The 18,393-nt window shown below is 44.3% G+C and overlaps 1 long non-coding RNA gene across 1 annotated transcript; it reads right to left on the bottom strand.

The window, feature by feature from the left end:
- Positions 1-10,452: 10,452 nt before the first annotated feature.
- On the bottom strand, positions 10,453-15,114 carry LOC134508669 (uncharacterized). The gene is made up of 4 exons (XR_010069119.1): positions 14,966-15,114; positions 13,651-13,702; positions 12,087-12,296; positions 10,453-10,552 (listed from the first exon to the last, which is right to left on the bottom strand). It is a non-coding gene; the product is annotated as an uncharacterized LOC134508669 (long non-coding RNA).
- Positions 15,115-18,393: the final 3,279 nt, after the last annotated feature.

The raw sequence follows: 18,393 nt of genomic DNA, 5'->3' as shown, positions 1-18,393 counted from the left end.
AAAGGCGTCAGAAAAAGGTTGTCAGTAAAAGTTGGTGAAAAAGGCAAGGTAATTTGAAGCCTGGGAGTTTTTGTTAGGTCTCTTTCTTTTCCACCTCCCTTCCACCCTGACATCACTTTCTAGACATATATACACAGATTTTAAAATGCACACACTTTTTTTCCTGCCTGTTATCAGACATTTCAACAAGACTGCTAACAACATCATCCCTGCAGGGCTAAATTGGATGAGACACCGAGAGAACCGGTCTGCTGGCACAAACTAGCTCAGTTCTGTTGAAATCAATTGACTCTTTTCAGTTCACACCCGCTGAGCCTTTCTTTCGTCTCGGATTGACCCTCTCATCTCATACCTCCCAAAGTGAGCCACAGGGAGCTGGGGTTTTCCGGCCTGCCCAGGGAGAGACTGCAATAAAAGAGACGGCTCCCACTGTTAACAATTAACCTCCGAGCCCATCTCTTTCGGTGCTGGTGTCGCTCCTGCTTGTACACTGCCCTTGTGCCGTGGGGGCCCTGAGGCTGTTGCTCCTGAGGGGTTCATGCAGCTTAATGACTTCATATTTGCATTTTGGCGGCAGTAACAAACCTTAAGTCAGGAGGGATCGATCCCCTAGGCACTGCGCAAACACGCTCTGGGGACTCAAGCTGCAGAATACCTTCTCTGTCATACCCACAGCTCCGCAAAAATTACCCAGTCTTCACTGACAGGAGATCCTCTGAGCTGTCAAACTCTGCCTCACGCGTTCAGCACGCAGAATTAAAAATCTTTCATAAAAGGGGTATTTTAAGGAGCTAAATGTATTCTACAGATGAGAAAAGCTATTTTTACATACCTAATTAGTCACACTTGGTAGTAATAATAGCATTACTTGGTGTGTGCTGTGTTATTAATATTATGCAAAATACTAGATATCAGTTGTGACATTATCTTTTCTCTTTTATTGCTAGACCATAATTTCACCAAACAATAATTTGTCACGTAAACTCTTTTTTTTCAGTTTTCTTTTTTTCCTTTTTTTTCTTTTTTTTTTTTAATTTTACCTCTTATGTAAAGGCACAGGCGTATCCATGCTAGAGAAGCAGGAAGGAGCAGATGTCAGGGATCGAGATGCCAGAGGAGGACCCCATGCTGGCTGGAGAACGCTGAGCATGGCAGCTAGTGTTTTCTCAAAGATGTTAATTTGCAAGTACCATTGCTCAGCGATGACCCCTCAGAAAGGGCAGTGCATGCACTAGCCTTCGCCTTCCTTATTAAGGACTCAACCAGTTTAGCTGCAGAGAGGGTGGCAGTGGTGTACTGGAAACCTGCTGCCCTGTGAGAAGGGTGCCAGCTGAGGTGGCCAGTGACTCCTAGGGCACACTGGCTTGCTCGGTGTGCCCAAGCCACCACGCTGCTGCAGTGTGCTGGACGCAACGGAGATGCCAGCAAGTCCACAGGTGGGCTGGATGCCAGCTCCCTTTGTCAAAAGGCTGTTTGGAGACATCACACAGGCAGGGGTTTTAATCCTTGCCTGTTGAGATGCCTTAGGCAAAGGGCTAAGGCTCTCAGATACAGGTGCCACCCTGCAAACATACCCCATGGAGGGTACATTCATCTACCTGCTCCCATTTTTTGTGCCGAATTGAAAGTCCTCAGTGCAGGACTCAGGCAATGGAGGAGGAGGAAGACACAAAACCAAACTCTGGTGGCCCTAGACACCTGTTGCTGAGGCAGCAAGAGGTCCTATGCCTGGGGAGAAGGTGCCTGCCCCAGGCAGGGATGTCCTCCATCCCATAGGCACTCACCAGGGGCAGTACTAGGGGGTGCAAAGATCTGAATGGGAACCAGGGACATTTCCTCCGGTCCTCAGACTCCGGTCTTTGAAACACCGTATCACATCAGTCCTCCATGTCACACCACAGTGTACATGTGCCAGCGCTGTCTAGGAAGCTTCCACCAGATTTAATAACAGTGGACTTTGTTTTCTATGCTGTTTAAGTTAGCGTTCAGCCCTCTGTTCTGCAAAAAATCTCTCTGTTCTTTCTCAGAAATAATATTTGTTAATTTACATAGATATTTATGCCTTTGACCAAAGATTTTAGTTGTATTTTTTTCTCCTTACTCAGGCAGCCATCCTCCTGGCAAAGATACATTTGCCCCACTTAGTGGGATGGATCCCATCTCTCACAAGCAGGTGCTGACCTCCAAACCGGATCCCATGGTCCAAACCCTGTTGCTGACATCAGCTCTGCAACCAGCTGTTGACAGGCAGTACCACTGCCCTTGTCCTCCTCACACCCTCTCTGACAGGACTGAGAACATCATCTGGGTCCCCATGCCCCTGACTGTCATCTTCAGAGCTCTGTAGTCACCTTTGAGACTCTCCAGGTTGCCCCAGCAGGATCATTGGTTCCCACGTGTAAGAACATCACAGAGTACTAGTTGGAGGGTTGGACAAGCCTCAGCGGTCTCCCTATGACATCCCACATCTGGGACCCCAGCAAGCAGCAGAATTCTGTAGACAACAAGCCAGGCTGGCAGGTGAGTGCCTCAGTCCCCTGCAGCAGGGATCACCCACTGCTGTCACTCACTGCTTCCTCATGGTGGTCTTGCATGGTTCAGGGTCAGTTGGCCCAGATGCTTCTCTTGAAAGCATACCCAGCTCCTTTTCAGACTTGAGGGCAGTCAACCTATGTCATAGTTGCAGGCCTTCAGATAGAGCGGGAGCCTTCCTCTCGGTGTCAGAATTCACCAGCTTCCATCCTGTGCTTTCCTCAGAGGTTGCATTTGCCGTTCTGCTGGGGACAGACTCTGCCTGCATCTCACTGCAGCTGGGGTCTGGGGCTCCTGAAGCTGTTGCGTGTCTGAGAAGATCCTGTCTATCTCTCTCAGTTCTACTACATATTAATTTTATTTTTAAAACTTATTTTTAATATGTGGGAGATATTCTTGTCTTCTGCTGTGATTTCTTTATTACAAAGAGAGTGATGAGGCAATTACCTTGGGTTCCTGCGTGGTAGGAGAGCTTGCATAAGCAGAAATCCCTTATTCAGCATAATCTTCTATCAACCTGAGCAAAAGGCATTGGAAGCATATTGGCATAAAGTTGTCTTTGTCTAGCTCGCATGTGGTTTTAGGGGAAAATTTATTTTCCTACAGGGAAAGCAAAAGGTCAACATACCTTTTAAAGTTCGTCAAAACATGTTTAAGCTCAAGATAGGGCTGGTAGTTTCAATGGAAAAAATGTAGCTGAAGAAAGTATCTTCGTCAGACAAAACAAATGCTCCCATTTAGTCTGAGTGTCCTTTCGGAGTGCAGCAGAGGGAAAGGAGGGCAGAGGTAGTATGATAGGAGATACAATTTTCCTAGGACTTTGTAAACTAAGGCAGAATGGGAGGATGGAGGACACAAAACACATTTTCTCTGAGGTATTTGGGAGTATTCCTAATGTGAAATGTTCAACTCTCTGCCGGGAAAATGCTATTTACATGACTGTCGAAGCCAAATATTTTCTGACCCACTAATTGTCTGCGGAAAGCGTACCCCAGACACGCACAGGAAGCTCTCCCTGGCTCCCTTACCATGGCTGAAAGACTGATCTGGATAACTTGTGCCTCACCACGGCTCACAGAGAGCACATCAGCGAAGCATGGTTGCATTTTCTTTATATGGCAGCATAGGGACCCCAAAAGATTTTTGTCTCTTTGAAAACAGAACATAAAAGAAATTTGTGGCCTGATTGAAATTGCGGTTTGGGCAGGGTGAAGGAGACACAAGGACACAATTCAGGAGATGAGTTGCTCCACGTGGATGAAATGTGTTGGGTATGTTTGTTAGTTGCACAAGAAATGTGTTGGGTATGTTTGTTAGTTGCACAAGAAAGTTTGCTCCTTTTCAAAAGACAAGGAGTGGTTGCAAGAGCTGACATACTTAATGCTGTGCGACTGATCCTGCTACCTGAAAAAGTTCAGCCAGTTGTGCCTAAGAATTAACTGAATGAAATCAGATGAACTGGAAAGCACGCAAATGCTTTACAGCAAAAGGAGAAAAGTATCTGGACAAAGTATCACTTGGTTGTCATCTCAGGCACTGCATATTCAGAAATGCATTACGAGTTATCTGCTTGGCAAATGAAATATCTTGGTAGCCTCAGATAAACCTGCAGGGCACGCCAGCAGTTGGAAGAGAGGTCAACCCTGCTTAAAGGTCCTTGTTGTCTCAGGTTTTGCCCAGGCAGCTGACGAAGTTCTGCACATCATGTGGCTGTGGACACACAGAGCTCTGGCATGGGCCCACCCCCAGTGCTGTGCAACTGGGGAATAGGACATCTGTGCCCGTACTGCCTCACTGGCAATATGGATCTGGCTTTATTAGGAGTTATTTGTATGTGCCACTTGAGGTCTGCATCACCGTCTGTATTATACGCACTGTGACTGGCCTACAAGGGGTGGAGCTGGCAGCTCTGCATGGGTCTGATCTACCAGGTGAGAAAAGAGATCTTATGGTGTTCCTGCAAGATGTGCAGCTTTCCTGTGTTTCTGCTGGATGATGGGAGTGGACCATCATACCTGAACATTGGTGGAAGGCGTACAACACTTTCAACATCTAAAATGATTCCTCTCATCACGTCAGACTTACTCTGCCAGCAAGCCTGTCCATGTCTTGATCCCAGCCAGTAGCATGTAAAGTTTTACCACCTCCTTACTAGTCTTGCACAGCAATAATCCTGAGGCCTGGCAGTGCGAGGGACTAGTTTGGAGCCGCAAAGGATGAAACCATGGTGTGTGTTCTCCCCATGGAGTCTCACCACAGTCCCCACATCTCTGCCTTGCTTGTGTGACACAGGCTTTGGGCAGTGGCTTGAGTTGGAGCTCCCTTGTGGGGACGTAATCGGAGAGCTATATGGTTAAAGGAATATTTGTTAAGAGACTGTAACCCCCAAGTGATCACAAAGGGCTACCAACAGAAAGACATCGCCTGTGTCCTCCACAGCCTAATCCCAAAGCTTCACCACAGACTACACAGCCTCTCGGTTCTAGGCAGAGAGCTCACAGGTATATAAAATGCTGCAGAGTCGTGATCCTTCAGTGACAACTTTACCTGGAATTCATATGATGATAGGCCATAAAAGAAGTATTTCAAAGACTTTACCTGCATAAGGTGCCAAGGGAGCCTGACAGAATTAGTGAGGCCTACACAACTTCTCTATCTACCTTGCAAGGATTTTAGAAGATCCTTAGCAAGAATTTTGTCCGTCCAGAGTTGGCATGCCATCCAAAAACCATATGTACTTGTGAAGACACAATGCTGTCCATAATAAGGAGGAGGCCTGTTCAAGGAACAAACCTCTCTGAGCTCTGTTCTACAGCCTCTCAGGACTCAGTCACAACTGAGAATGAAAAAATACCCAGTTAGAAGAAGTAATCTTGTAATCCTCTCACCCTTGAGACTGCTATTACTTCGCGTTTCCTCATTTTGATCTTCCATTGCCAACTTTCAAACATGCTGCCAGATATCACCTTGTCAACTACACCAGTATGGGCAGTGCCAGCATTGCAAAACCGGCACAAAGGGTTCAGGATTGCTGCCCAGCCATCCTGACAGACATGTTTGCGGGTTTGCCTGGCTGCCACGGCAAGCACCCGCTGCCATCCCACTGGTAGGTACGATGACCTAAACTTTTATCACACCAGGGACAGAGATAATGCAACCATTTTGCAGCAAGCTGCTCTGCCTACCACTGTGAGGAGCGGTGTGCCTCAGAGGGCAGGAATGTGCCGGGCTAACGCGAACCTGCATCTATAATGACCTTATCTCTGTTCCTCTTCGTCGATTCACTACAGTTGCTTCTGGCTTGTGGTAGCTGGAAATTTGATCTCCTGTTATTTTTAACACAGGTTATCTCGCTCTTCTACTAGAGGATCAAAGAGAGGATGTCTCAAATAAAGGGCATGGGTTCAGCCTGTCTCCTAATAAACAAATTGGGTAACAACTTGAAAATGAAACATGGTTGGACTCGATGGTCTCAAAGGTCCTTTCCAACCATGAAGATTCTATGATTCTATGATTTCCTTTCAGCTGCAATAATATGTGCATGTATGTATTTGTCCAGTGATTGCCTTACAGAAGATACCACATGAAGCACAATTCATTGAGTGCATTCATTTTATTTTGCTCGACAGTGTCTCTCTTTTGTTAAAATTACAGGATACATCCTCTGCTCCTCCTCCTCCACTTGAAATGCCATGATGTAACTATTTCCATTGTCATTGTAGTGACTAAAATACTTGGTAATCTGTTGCCACTGCTCCAGGGATTATGCCTGGAGTAGAGGAGAAGGGCAGGTGGCATTGGCTGGTGCTTGCATCTTCAAAGCACAGGAATAAACCAAGCCAGCTATCAAAATGCTGGTAAGACTAACATTTTGTTGCTTGACCACTGCAAGTTTTGAGTTCCTGCAGCACCAGTAGGATACAGATGTTCTTTGAAACGTGGTCACAGATTATGTTCTTGAGTTTGATTAAAAAAGCATCCCTCTTCTAATAATGGCTGGAATCATTGTGGTAATTCTACTTTTCTGTAGGCCCTTCAAATTTGCTAAGCAAGACTTTTAAATAGATTTGTGGAAAGTTCTAAGAAAGACCTGTCTTGATACCTGTCTGAACTGATAGTCTCACTTGGCATGTGCAATCCAAAATCAGGATTTGGTTTGTGTTGTTAAGCATGTGTGCTTTAAAAACACTTTAAAAATGTTCTGGAGGTGTGGCAAATTTTGTATTTCCTTCCCATCCAGCCCACTGCATAACTCTGCAGCACAGGCTTTCGCCTGAGAGGTGGCACAGGAGATGCTGGCCCCTTCAGTATCCCTTGAGACTTTCTGTGAGGACAGAGAATGAATCACAGAATCACAGAATGACGGGGAAAGGACCTCTGGAGATCATCTAGTCCAACCCCTCTGCCAGAGCAGGGTCACCTAGAGCAGGTTGCACAGGAACACGTCCAGAGGGATTTGGAATGTCTCCAGAGGAGACTCCACCACCTCTGGGCAGCCTGTTCCAGTGCTCTGCCACCCTTACAGGAAAGAAGTTCCTCCTCATGTTTGGGTGGAATTTCCTGTGTTCAAGTTTGTGCCCATTACCCCTTGTCCTGTCACTTTTATCTGTAATCCTGGACTGAAGGGTTACATTCTGCCTGCCTAAATCTCATCCTCCACAGTTTTAACTAGATATGATTTCCCTCCTGCTGTCGCAGTAGTTGAGCTAGGTTTTCTGTGCAAGGCAATGCGTTTGCAGTATTTCACATCAGAGGTGATCACAGGTACCATGGCAGGCACAGCAGCTCCTCTAAGGTACTCACTTGCGCATTCCTGCGTGCTTGCTGCCCACTCAGATGTCCAGCATCGTGGTGCGCTCATGTGCTTACAGAGACAGAGCTTCGCCTCCCTTCTGGTGGTGAGCTTCTGTTGCAGATGAGTCATATATACGCCTAGCTGAATTCCGGAGGCCATTTTTTATCCGAGTCAGATCTCATAAATCTCATAAATCTCAGCTCTGGCATCATAAGGGCGTCTATTTTCCTGGGCCTTCAACTTGATGGCCTTTGTATTTGCATTCACAATATTATAATTAACACACCTATAGTCACACACGGGCTGTACTTGGCATCTTGCACCTCATGGCTACTAAGAGCTGTTTCCTTTACAGTAACATGGCTTTTTATGAGGTAGTGTTGGTCCTTAGCTAGGCAATTAACCTGGGGCTGCCTAAAATTGTACTGATGTCGAGACAGTTTGTTCCTGTTTTTGAACATCTTCAGACACACTTTTTAACTTACTCGCAAGCACTGTGGTTGCTTTCTCTATTATGCCATGAGGAACATGGTGGTTTTTTATGGCATGAGGAACATGGTGGTTTTGGGAGCTGGAAAACAGCAAAGACTGTTAGGAGGAGTCTTTACGGGTGTTGGCATTTTTGTTAAAGGCAGCTTGCGGTTGGGATGATACAGGTGGGGAAGTTATTGATAGCGTCTTCCATTTTTGTGTCTCACCACTCAAAGAGCAGTGGTTTCATGCAACTATTTACTGTTTACAAAGAACCAAGTAGATTAAAACAACACCCTACATCAACAAAGGACTAACTTTCCTTACCCTGAAGAATTTTATTCTCTTGCATTTCCTTTCTAGTATTGATCATTAGAAGCTCACAGTTCTTTTCTGAAAAATGAGGGAGGATAGATTTCTTTTATGAAGAGGCTGCAGTTCATTATTTCGTTGAGAGTACAGACCTCCTGTTATTCAAAGGAAAAGTACTCATCAATAATCAGAGTTTATTTTTTTCTGTGAATATACTTACTGGTGCTGGCAGAAAGCCAGTCTCCTCCAAGACAACTTGAAGTCAGCTCCTTCACATGGAGAAATGCCACTTTACTGGGTGACTAATTAATTTCCTAATTAGCAGCTGGCAATTTGTTATTATTTTTAATTAACTGATCCACCTAGGCTTATTCTAAAACAAGCAACTGTTTGTCATTAATATAAAAGTTAGATCCTGATATTTATATGTTAAGCCCTGCTAATATAGAAGGCAAGCCCTGCAAGAGCTGTGCAAAGCCTGTGCACGACTGTCTGTTTGCTTGCAAGTGTTTGTGTGCGAAAACCTTCATACTAATGTAACACCAACCTGTGGCCCCTCCTCCCCAATTCCTACAATGCATTTTTTCAGCATGGCTTTCAGCCCATGTCTTTTCTGAACGTTTCTTGCGGGTGGTTCAGTATCTGTGTAGGTATAAATCAAGCTATGGGTGTAGTTTTGCCCAGGAATGCCTGTACCTTATCCTTATCAGTTTATTAAATGTAAAACACCCTAAGGTAAGTTTTGCTTTATGGCATGTGAACAATTGTGTAAATGAGTATGGTCTGATTTGAAAGCAGACTGAGGAGCTTGGTTGAATTCAGTCGGTTGATCCCAACAGACTCTGTTTACGCAGCTGCGGCTTTTTACAAACTTGCTGCGTCATGTAAGTACTATATAAATATAACTTACTGAGAAGTATGAGGGGCCATAAGTCCTGGAGCAACTGAAGAGATATTAATAGAAAATTGGTCTACAGCAGCCCAAGTTAGATTAGACGAGGTCCATGTCCGTCTGAAGCCTGGCAAGTAGAAGGTCTCTGGGACATTTATTCCTTTGCAGGAAAGGGCAGTGGGAGGAGGGGCAGGACTGGGTCCGTTATCAGAAGGAAAATAAATTATTGAGAAGCAGCCATAGGAGACTAGACCCACAACACCAGCCCTGTCCACCATTTGCTTTTGCTTCCTCTGGCCTTTCACAGCGCAGATTCTTTCCGAGGCTAGGGAACCGGGTCCGTACCCCCATGGGAGGGAAGCACCTGTCACCTGCAGAGCACCCAGCGGGGCTGGGGGATCGGGGGGTCACCCCCAGAACTCCCCCAGAGTTCTGAGGAGTTGCAGCTGGAGGGTCAGGAGTAACCCTGAGCAAGGTCTGGTTAGGAAGGTCACCATGAGCAGTGGTTTGAACCCACCATATCTAGACCTAGCTCCAAGTTGAGCCCTATGGACTCACCTAAACCTCTTGATGTTGAGTCCTAAACTTCTGGATGCTTTCCATCCGCATCAGATGGGCTGGGAAATGCCAGGGCACCGTGGTCCAGCATGGAAAGGTCAGGCTTAAGTAACACCAGGCTGAGCTTTCTGCGGGGACAGCTTCGCAGGAGGAAATCATTAACCTTGGTGGTACTGGTGGTCTTCCTACCAGCTAATGGCGCAGCTGTAAGGCCGTGCTTGGAAAAGAGGTGGCAGGCAAGGCTGAGCCCCTGTGCCAGGGGCCCACGCCAGCGTGCTCATTATCCCCGTGTGGGGAAAGAGCTTTTCTTGCCCCTCCTGCCTCCCCAGGAAATGCTGCATAAGGGATTTTATGTGCTTTGTGAGATATGAGCAGCTCATTATCTTTAATGGGTCTGACATCATTATCAGGCAGGGATTTACTGAGAGGATAATGGGCTGTTGTTTGCCCCTGCCTTTAGCACTATCCCTGTGGTGTGTGCACACCCAGTCACATAATGCAAGTAATTGCACAGCCTCCAACTTCACCTTAGGGCTACAGTCCACATTTTTTAAACCACCCACTGCTTCAGTGTCTGGAACCTGTAGTGGAAACATCACTTGCCCTCCAAGCATCTTCTTCTTAGTGTGTGTTATGGAAATACCAGATTCTTTAGTGGCTGAGAAAAGAGGAGAGTTTTCTTCTTTCTCGTACCAGAAATACGAGAAGACATTGAAATTTTCAGTGGATCAGTAGATGCAAGAATATATTTTCTGGGGTTTTGTTTGTTTATTTTTAAACTAATGTCCCTAATCTTCCAGCCTAAACCAATTTTCAACCTATTTATTTTTTTTATTAATAAAATAAAATATTCCGAAGTCTATTTACTGTAATCAAAATCAGAATACACATTGGCATTTGGGTGGTACTTTTAATCTGTTTTTCTACTTATATAATGACACACATCCCTGTTCAATTAGGTGACTCATCACACACTTCATCAGCAGTGTGCTCTGAAAAACAGAACAAAATGCATTCCTAACAATTAAATACTTCTTTAAAAAGTTATAATCAATCAAGATTGATAGAAAGAAACAAGGTTAAGCCCCATTTATGTCATTTAAAATGATAGCGTGGTCTATTTCACCGCAGCACTCATTTTAAAAATGGCAGCATGGTTTGTGATTCATACCCATACCCCCCTGTCACATAATCACATGTTTAATTCCATTTAGCCACCTACATACATCGACTTGCTTTTCACCTTTATTGTTTGCTCTTTTGTGCTTCACCCAGGCTAACGTGGTCCCAGAGCTCTTCTAAAGCATCAACAAAGACATGTTTGATTTACTTATTTATAAACTTCATTTATAATTGTTTTTGAAGTTTAATGCACAGTTAACAGCTAATGTGTAGCCAGAAAAATCTAACTCTGCTAAAAGCACAGCAGACATATCTAAGAGGAGGGATGCATTTCACAGAAGCCGCGGGGGAAGCAACACACGGAGGAGATTTGGATGCAGCCATGTTCCTGTCCTCTCCCATTGCACGAGGACCTGCAGCCACAGCCAGGTCCCACATGTAGCAAAGCCCAGGATGGCACCTCTCTCTCACAACCAGCCAAGCTACCGTCGACTGCTCAGTTAGTTTGGCTCTCCTGGGCAAGTGGGATTCAGAAGATGTTTCATGGCAATACTTTTCCATGAAACAATAAAGCCTGCCTGCAAAGCCGGCACCAGGAGAAGGTTGTTATCCGAATCCCGGAGATTGGATATTGTGATTGTCAATTTCAGCCCCTCCAACACCTCAAGCCGAACCATGTAGGCCTTGGAAATCTAGTCTTGGGCTTTAGTTTTAAACAGCATGAGAAATCAGAGCACTAGGCTGACATCCCCATGCCAACAGCTGGAATCGGAGGGTGCTGTACAGTGCACCCTCCTGCGACCATGGGCTCTTTTCCAGGTGCAAGATATTGCAAGCATCAACCCCACGGGACACGAAAGCGTGGAGCTTTGTGGCATAGCTGTATATCTACGGGGGAGGGAGCTGGCTCTTAGTTTGCTCTAACATGAAAAGAAATGCTTCTGCAACTTTGAGATTTGTGTATCCAGTACGTGTAAAGAATTGAGAGGCACTGTGTGTGATGTCAGTTAGAGATTTGCCTAAAGAAAGGTGGGATAAAAGTCACATCCAGCCATAAGGATTTGATCTAAAAGATGAAAAGCATTGCAGAGCCATGACAAGTTCAATAGGTGATACCTGGATATAATTATTTACTTAAATATAATAGCTCATCCCTATTTTTAAGCAGTTGATGAAGTAAAAACCATTCAATACCAAAAAGAATTCAGAGGATGAATAATGTTAGGGTTAATCTTGTGTGGAGGAAGGTGCCAAAATGTTAACAAATATAAAAATTACAGATATCAGAGCCGCTCAGGAGATCTGCAGAACAGATTTTGGCAATCCTGTCTGGACTGCTCTGCCACAGAAATAATGTTGGAGATTTCCCCCCACTGACAGTCAGATCCCATTTGAGCAACTTACTTGTTTATGCCTTGTCTAATGAATTGACATGTTATTCAGATTCAAGATGTGGGAATTAATTGTATTCTTCTCTGGGTACGTCCATTAAAGCTGATTTAACCCATGGGTTGCTCCTGAGTAGTGTCTTTGCTTTATTGCTGTCCCTTTTCCTGTGGCATTGCTTCCCCAAAGCTCGCGGTGGCTCCTGCTCAGGGGCTCCCAGTTTGAAACCTGTAGGGTGGGGAGAAGTGAACGGCAGTGAGGTGACAGCACCGGTCAAGCATCACTCTGCAGATGAACAACTGCACAGAGTTCCCAAAATTTCTCTGATGCAGAAATATTGGTGTTTGGAAGAAAGGATTGTCAAAAAGCAGATAATAGGTGTTCCAGTTAGTGAAGCCGATAACCTCATCACACTTGTTCACAAAGCATTAGTGCCTTACTGTGCTGTCACATCCTAGAGATTTGTGCAGCCATCTATTAATAAGGATTATGAGGGTTATCATTCATACCCAAATTCTCAGAGCAGAAATGTCAAAGCACTAAAGTACTGCCTAATCTTTGGAGCTTTGTTCTAATTAGTCAAGTGTTAATCTCACCTCTAATTTACTCTCTTCTGGCTATACCATTTAACATAGATTAAACTTACTTAGTTAAAGCCTAAATATGTCTTTTCCTGTGAAAGACAGAAAGTTAGATCAAAACATTCAATTGTAACATTCCTAACATTTATATTTTCCATAACATGAGGAGAAATAATGCAAACCTCAGCAAACACATCTAATAATTCAAAATCATATAGATTCTTGTGGAGTAACTTTTAGCAAACAAGAGTAGCTGACAAATTTTCCCCAAACTGGCTGCATCACTCTGAAGTTTATTGCTATTAAAATACATCAAGCGAAACTGAATAAATCAAGCTGTTTGCTAGATTCGTGACTGATGGAAATGTTTTCTGTTCTTACCCAGAGTAATTCTGCAAATTTCACTATGAGTGAAACTAAATTGTGCATCAGTGGAGGCGGTAGGAAAGCTAAAGGTCAGTGTTTAAATTCAGCAGCTCCCTAATCTATGGTGCATCTAGAAATCAGCCCACCTTGGAAAAGAAATGTGTCAGCAGACAAAAAGGAAACAAAACTGCACAAAGGAGAACATCTGCATTAAGACACCACTTGAGAAGTGCCCAGCATGAGCATCACAGCGGGGCTGAACCAGAACCCAACAGCTGCGGAAGGAGTCTTTCCACGTGGACAGGCTCTTCCCTCTTATTTCATCCCATTTCTTGCAAGCTATCATCATGTTCAGGGGATGATCTGTGTAACAGGCAACTTCCAGGTCTTAATGGATGGTCATATTAGTGCTGCTTGGACGAAACTCTGCACACTGCTTGGTGCAGACTGTGCAAAGTCAGTAAGGACTGCAACATTTTGCCCAAGATACAAAGGGACATTTTTAGGAGATGTTTACTTACTGGATTTTCATTACAAAGCTAGGCTAAGAGAACAGCACAGAAAGTTAGGGTGCTGGCACAGACATCAGATACAGTTTTGAGTGTGAGAGTGGATGGTGGGACAGGAAGCGTTACCTCTTGCTGTCTGCAGAGTACGCCTTCAGTGGTGCAGAAGGTAGTGAAATCACTGATGAGGAAAAGAGGGAGGAATGCTGAAGTTAACATAGATACAGTAAGCAAAAATATTACTTGTATGAATTCATTTAAAAAGAGAAACAATGACTTCAAAAGGAGAGAACTAAGAGTTTTCCATTGTGTGAGCTTTAGGACATGTTTTGACACAACGGTGATAGAGGATCAACTTAATAAGCTCAGTGCAATGGGATAAAGGCAACAACAGATATTTAAAACTCAAACAGTAAGTGTCACAAATGAGAAGAATGCGAGAGCTGGAAGAGCTTCCATTGCTGCACTGCCGTGCTTGGCAATATTAACAACCAACCAACCAGCCAACCAACATCAGAGATTGAACAAGAACAGAGCACTGTTTCACTGAAACAGTGAAAGAAAGTTGCTAGAGCTTCTGAGGGAAGAAACCCCATGGGGATGCTGTATGGAGGTCTTACTAGCGGAGAGGAGTGCTGTGTCACAAGAAAAAAAATTATACAATAATTAGAGGAATGGAGGAGAGTCAGAGAAGAATAAATCTACACTCAGAGAAGCTGGTAAGTAGCTGAGAAAAATGAAGAAAAGTTTGAGCATTGCAATTCTAACAGTGTGATATAGTTAAGAAAGGCCAAATATTTAAAAGAGAAATGGAAATACACCACCCAGAAGTATGTGTCACGGTTTAACCTCAGCTGGCGACTAAGCCCCACGCAGCTGCTCACTCACTTCCCACAGCAGGGTGAGGGAGAGAATTGGAAGGGTAAAAGTGAGAAAATTCAGAGGTTGACAAAGACAGTTTAAGAGGTAGAACAAAAACTGCACACACAAGCAAAGCAAAACAGGGAATTCATTCATTGCTCCCCATTGGCAGGCAGGTGTTCAGCTATCTCCAGGAAAGCAGAGCTCCATCGTGCCTAATGGTTACTTGGGAAGACAAACGCCATCACTCCGAACCTCCCCTGCTTCCTTCTTCTTCCCTGACTTCATATACTGAACACAATGTCATATGTTATGGAGTATCCCATTGGTGAGTTGGGGTCAGCTGTCCTGGCTGTGTCCCTTCCCAACTTCATGTGCACCCCCAGCCTGCTTGCTGGTGGGGTGGTGTGAGGAGCAGAAAAGAGCGCTTGACTCTGTGTAAGCACTGCTCAGCAATCGCTAAAGCATCCCTTTATCATCAACACTTTTTTCAGCACATATCCAAAACATAGCCCTATACCAGCTACTATGAAGAAAATTAACTCTATCCCAGCTAAAACTAGCATGGTATGGAAACACCTACCTCTGCTCAGACCTCCTCCTCTCTGTCCAGCGGGGACCTGTTCAGGACCCAGGGACGCTCCAGTGCTTTGTGTGTCAAGAAGCACATCATGACGCACCAGATCTGCATATTTCATGTGAACTCACTGATTGTCCCTCGGTTTTGGTGAGCCACCTCCTGACTGTAGATTTTACGTGAGCTCTACCTGGCATTCCTGCTCATACCATGATGCTCAGCAAAATCCGTATCAGGTTTCTGCTCATTTATTATTTACCTCTGATGTTCTTGTCATTACTGGCTGCAGTACTAGTACTATCTGGGTTTCATGAGGTGTTGCAGGAAAAGGCTTTACTGAAAATAGAACCCCTTACTTCTCAGATGAGCTCTACTATGGTGATATGATTACTACGCTAATCATATTAGAAAACTGCATAGCCTAGACACTGTGTGTGGCAGATACCATTTTAATCTAAATAAAACTTTCTAAAGCACCCAGGAGGCAACCTGGCAAGCATCTGGAAATGATCCCCAGTTACGAGAGCATGTTATGGAAGTGCCTGAAGCTTTTGACCCTTGGGCTACCCAAGGACTTGGATCCCTGTTCACCATGAGAAAGTATCTACAGGAGCATCAGCCGTGAGCTGCTCCATGCATGTAAATAGGGTTTGCATCTGTTTCGTATGATACAGGCAGGGTACCATCAGAGACGTTCGTATGCCTCCAGGAAGTGCCTGGCCTCAACCTTCTTTGCTCTGTGGCAAAAGCAAGACTGTACAGGGGATCAAAGAAGCCCTAAGAAAATCTCCAAGAGGTGTCTGTTCTGATTTTACCTCATCATTACAGTACGATCCACTTCTATATGAGGCTAATTCCCAGTTGATCTAATTTTAGGGTATCACCTTGTTATCTTACAGATGCCTCTAAGCCACACAATATTATTGCACCAACCAGGTGGCAGAAGAAGACAGAAGAAGATAAATTTTCTTTCTCTCCTGAAAGTCCAGTTTTTCAATGTGATTGCTGCAGTGGTTTTTCATCTCCCTCTGTAGTGGGAAGACTCTGAGTGAGATAATTCTCTGAGCACTCTGACCTCCTAGAGCACAGAAAATACAACAGAGCATTCACTGATTTATCTGTACGAAGAGAAGCAACTGAGAACACATTCAGGCAAACCCCTTCCTATTTCCCACGCTACAGTAATTTGGAGGAAGTTTTTTTCCTACTCTGTATTTTTCTGCGGTTTGTGTTATCATTGCTAAATATATGGTGACCCAGTATTTACCTTGGTAAGTAGCTCTGAGACCTTTGTGGCTTTCACAACTTCCCTGTAGGAATTTTATAGATCAAAACAGATTGTTCTGACTCCAGTGGATTTCTGTTACAACAGAGGCCCATTGCATTCCTCCCTTGTGCTTGCAACCACTAATTTGGTTAACAAGAAACGCTCAGCCATGAAATAGCCTGAAGAATAATGTTGCGCTTTTGCAAAAGCAGGGACTCAATGCACTGTTTTGTGTAAAATAACTTCCCAATCAACAGCTTTAGTAAGAAAAAAAACCCCAAACATAATTAGCCTCTGCTCAGCCCCCAGGTTTACCACACCAGTTTGCGCTAGATGTGCTCTATGCAAATAAGAAATACTGAAACTGGTGCAAAGGTGGCTGGGTGCAATCCCTGAACCTGAGTTACCCAGAGGTTGTGTGGGGTGAACAAACAGGCGCTCTGGCTTTGAGCTCTGGTGGACCTGTGTACTGGGCAGTAGGCACAGGTGGCGTTTCCCAACTGGAACATAAAAACCTGATAGCTAGAAAGGTCTTAGTGGTTATCAGCAAATCTAGGACCCCTACTTACATCACCTAAGGAAACTTTATACCTTTTGTGCAGTCCGCAGAGGAAAAAAAATAATCAGTGTTTCTAAGCTGGTGTGTAGGGAGAGTGAATTAGTCCTTTTAGCACAAGTGGAGCCACAATCTTTAAAAAAAGTATATTTTAGTTGATTTGAATTTGTTCTTAGCTTTCCTAGACATCTTTCCATGATGGCCAAAAAGTGTGAGTTTTTCCAGCCACGTTAGATCTGTGAAGTTACAGCAGAAGTCCTAATCCTTATTAACAAGCTTGTTATGAAGCTAGGATGCTTGACACCAGGTTAGCTGACCATAAAGGGCCTAGGTTTCCCCATGTGCTTGGCTATATCCCCTTGGCTAGCTAAGCGTAGATCAGAGTGCCTATACACATCGGAATCTCCAGACAAGCACAGAAACTTATACCCACCAGCCCTCTGTCCCAGCATGGAGAGATCCTCTTCCCTAAAGGAAAAAGTACATAAAGGATGTGGTTACGTGGTGATTAAAATATAACATGCAATTATATGGCAGTTTTATAGCTGTGTTGGACAATGTTTCAATAATAAGATCATGTTGAGGAAAACATAATTTTGCTGCCTTTCTGTCCTGGAAGGGCAGGAGTAGGGTTTGATATCAGAGCTTTCCTGGTTGAGAGCATTGCTGGAAATAAAGGCATCAGTGGCTTTGTGCCAGCATCCAGATTCTGATGGAAAAGCAAGTATTATTGCTGGCATTTGCAAAGCACCTGAGCTGCAGTAAGGGGAGATGCCCCAGCCACTGGCCCCTGCCATGGTGGTCCTGGAATTCCACCCTGGAAGCCGGCAGCCACACACCCCATTTGCCAAACCTGCACCGCAGCGTGTGAAAACATGAAAAACGCTTTAGCCTCACAGACATAGCTGCATGTGAAAAGACTTGCAGGCAAAGGGCTTTTGATGCAGAAGATTTTAAGTTGTCATTAATTACAGAGACCTTTTTTCTGTCTCCATTATATCCAGGGCTTATATTACAAAAGATAATTGCTTCTGAAGTGCATTTAGGCTGTGAAGTTGTTATACCAAAAAGCAATGCACTAATAAAATGCTTATTCTGGTACTCTCTACATTAATGCCTTTTTGAAATAAGGAATTTCTCTGTGTGCAGTGATGTATATATATATTTTTTTTCTAGAAAAGGTTTTAGTAGCTGGTTCCCAAGGAGCTGTGATTGTTTTCTGTTTTCTGCTGTGACCTTTCTATCGTTCCACCAGTTGAATCTTCTCTCAACAGTACGACTATATTATGCCCAAGCTGCACTGCAGGAAAAAGATAAGTAGTTGCTCTGGTTAATAAGAATGGAAGTGCATGGGATTTTCTACTGACATAGAAGATTTTCTTTATCATCTTTTTCCAGGCAAAAAAGCCTCTTTAGGAACATGACTCATACTGCAGGCAAGAATGAGTAGTTTATGGTCAGTATCTCCCAGGAAAGCAACAATGCCACCATTTACAGTGTTGTCCATCGTGGAACAAAGCAGAAAAAAGGAATTGTCACTCCCAGTTTCCCAAAACAGTGCAAATGTGGCACTAGGTCTCTCTTGAGCCCTCAGTGGTACTTGGACCTCAA

The sequence above is a fragment of the Chroicocephalus ridibundus genome, chromosome Z (genome assembly GCF_963924245.1).
Source record: "Chroicocephalus ridibundus chromosome Z, bChrRid1.1, whole genome shotgun sequence".
Taxonomy (NCBI): domain Eukaryota; kingdom Metazoa; phylum Chordata; class Aves; order Charadriiformes; family Laridae; genus Chroicocephalus; species Chroicocephalus ridibundus.
This window is presented reverse-complemented; position numbering and strand designations above follow the sequence as displayed.